Source organism: Tupaia chinensis, unplaced genomic scaffold (assembly GCF_000334495.1).
Source record: "Tupaia chinensis unplaced genomic scaffold, TupChi_1.0 Scaffold000646_1, whole genome shotgun sequence".
Taxonomy (NCBI): Eukaryota; Metazoa; Chordata; class Mammalia; order Scandentia; family Tupaiidae; genus Tupaia; species Tupaia belangeri.
This window is the reverse complement of record NW_006160167.1, coordinates 1,087,098-1,089,966: the sequence shown is the minus strand read 5'-3', so window position 1 is coordinate 1,089,966 and position 2,869 is coordinate 1,087,098. Positions and strand designations below refer to the sequence as shown.

Here is a 2,869-nt window from a genome sequence, read left to right as displayed (position 1 = left end):
GCCTCGCGAGTTGCTATGGAGCGTAGACAATGGGGTGCCCAGGCGAGGCCGTCACGCGCCTCCCGTGCCCCTGGGACGCGGCCCGGACACCCCCGCCGCCCCTCCCTCCTTGCCGCCTCCCCCGGGGCGGGGCGGGCGCCCCGGAGACGCGCGGTGGCCCTGGAACCGAACCTGCCCGGCTCTGGTTACTGCGGCGACCGCGGCCCAGGCCTGCTCTCACCCTGGATGGTCTGGCGGGTACCATCCAGGGAACTTTGGGGACCTCTGGGAAGAAAGCGGCTGGCACGTGGGTGCGGGTGAGCCGAAGGAGGGCCGCCTCCCCCGGGGCGGGGCGGGCGCCCCGGAGACGCGCGGTGGCCCTGGAACCGAACCTGCCCGGCTCTGGTTACTGCGGCGACCGCGGCCCAGGCCTGCTCTCACCCTGGATGGTCTGGCGGGTACCATCCAGGGAACTTTGGGGACCTCTGGGAAGAAAGCGGCTGGCACGTGGGTGCGGGTGAGCCGAAGGAGGGAGGCGTGGGGCCTGGGGTGTCCCTGACAGTGCAGGAGGCGCTGGTCCCCGGTGCTGTGGAAGGCCTGCGTGAAACGGGCTTTGGGAACCGCATCTTCCCCACGTTGTCACTTCAATTGCTTAGACTGCTGCGCTTTAAAGACTGCTGGGTGTGATCTGGCCCTGTAGTGCAGTGGTTAAACCCTGTGCGTGAGAAGTGGGGTCCCACGTGATGGACAGTGCTTCCAATCCCAGCCCTGACGGTCTAAAAGCAGGCGGGCCACGGGAGCCCCAAAATCAATCTCTCTCTCCCTCTCTCTCTCTCTCTCTCTCTCTCTCTCTCTCTCTCTCTGTTTTAAAAAATTGACTGAAGAGGGCCAGTAGATGGTGTGGTGGTTGAAATACTGGACTCCCATGTGGTCGACAAAGGTTTGAGTCCTGGAACTGGTGACTTGAAACTCACCCTGGATGCGTGTTCACGTCTGCCCAAAATTTCAGGAGGAGAATGGAGGAGAAGGGATTGCCACCTGGCCATCCCCCTGGGAGGTGATTTCTCACTTTCCCTCTAACTGCCTCTCTGTCTCCCCAGTGAGCACACATGCCCTTTGACAAAAATCTTAAAAAAAAAAAATTGTCTGAGGAGGCTGTTGAAGAGAGGACAATAAATTAAAATCTATAGTGTGTGCTCAGGAAAAATTACAATGGGAAGTGTCTCAGTACAAAATGTGAAATGTGAAAACTGCAATAATTCTAATTAGAAACAAGTTAACATGTTTAGGAAAGTGATGGGTAACTCAAATTTCCAGTCCAGATCTCCTTCCCTGAGCCTCAGAACCCCAAATACGATTACTTGCTGTATAAGCAGTGGCTATTGTGTACTTAGAACGCAAATGTGCAAGGGGAAACACCTGTCTTTCTTAGCTATGTTGCAAGTGCAGCAGTCTGAGTCTTTGCTATTTTATCTTCTGACCTAAGTCTCATTTCACTAAGAGTCCCTTCATCTACCAACACAAGCCAGAAACCTGGGAGTCCCCCCCCACCCCACCCCCAGCCCATATTCATTCAAGCACTGGGTTCTGCCAATTCTACCTTACAGTATTTATAAAGGGTCACCGGAAAAGTCAGGGCATATTTTTCTAGGAAAAATGCATCATGACTTTTCTGACAACGTGATAGCATCTGGAATCTTCTCTCCACCCCCACTAGCAACTACGGCCTTCTGTGGGCTCCAATCTGGACCGTTGGACAACTTGCTAACTTGTCTCTCTTCCAGTCTCTGCTTCTAGTGGAGTCCTCCTTAAATCCATTTTCCATGCCAAAGGCAAAATCATCTATGTAATACAAATCAGATCAACTTAAGACCTGCAGTGGCTTCACATTAGCCTCCTACGGTGTGGGAACTCTGGAAGGCTGGTCAGGGCCTGCAGGTCTGTGAATGCTTACACAAGTGAGGACACTGGGGGGTGGTTCTGCGAGGAAGCACACCACCTGCCTTGTTACATCTGTTGCCTTTTCCATATGACACGCACAAGGACAAAAATTAAGTAAACCTCTGCCGTGGCCCAAGGAAATCAGGGCTGGGGAGGCGTGGGAGAACAGGTCGCAAAGGGCTTTGTCAGTCCTTGTAATGACTCTGGTTTTCATCCTGAGTAACATGCGAACCACAGAATTAGAACAGAGAAGTATCATGGTTTTACTTTTATCTGGAAAGGCTCACTCAGGGTGCAGTCTAGAGTGGAGATGGGCACCGGCAGAATCAGTCAGGGGCTGATGGTGGCTCAGACCGCGGTGGCCCAGACAGGCGATACAAGTTTGCAAAGGGCTGATTCTGTGTCTATTTTAAGGGTACAGCCAAGAGGAGTTCCTTGGAAGTTGGATGTGGGAATAAACAAAGTAGTTGAGAGTGACTCCATGGTTTTTGACCAGAGCAGCCAGGAGAGTGATGTTGCCATGAAATGAAGATAGGGAAAGCTGTGAGTGGGTCACGTTGAGGGGAAGAATTTTGAAAGTCTGTTACTGGCCACACAAAGGAACAATGGGAATTTGCAGTTGACATGGGAGCCAGAAATTTGGGAAATAAATTGGAGAGCCAGCAAATAAATGGGCTTTTCAGACACTTGCTTATTCTGTTTTCAGCTGTCAGAGAAACCTTTCTACTTTCTTTCTTTTTAAACAATTCTGAGTTTTTTCATTCTTCAAGACTCAGCTTTGGTGTCATCTCCTCCTATATACCTGCCCAGGAATTTTCTTCTCTTGCTACTGTATACTTGGTGTAAACTCATCTCTTAAAAACCACGGTACCGGCCATCCTCGTTAGTATAGTGGTGAGTATCCCCGCCTGTCATGCGGGAGACCGGGGTTTGATTCCCCGACAGGGAG

The 2,869-nt window shown here is 52.0% G+C and overlaps 1 non-coding gene across 1 annotated transcript; it reads left to right on the top strand.

Annotated features, from left to right (window-relative positions):
• The first annotated feature begins 2,797 nt into the window (after window positions 1-2,797).
• On the top strand, window positions 2,798-2,869 carry TRNAD-GUC (transfer RNA aspartic acid (anticodon GUC)). The gene has a single exon. It is a non-coding gene; the product is annotated as a tRNA-Asp (tRNA).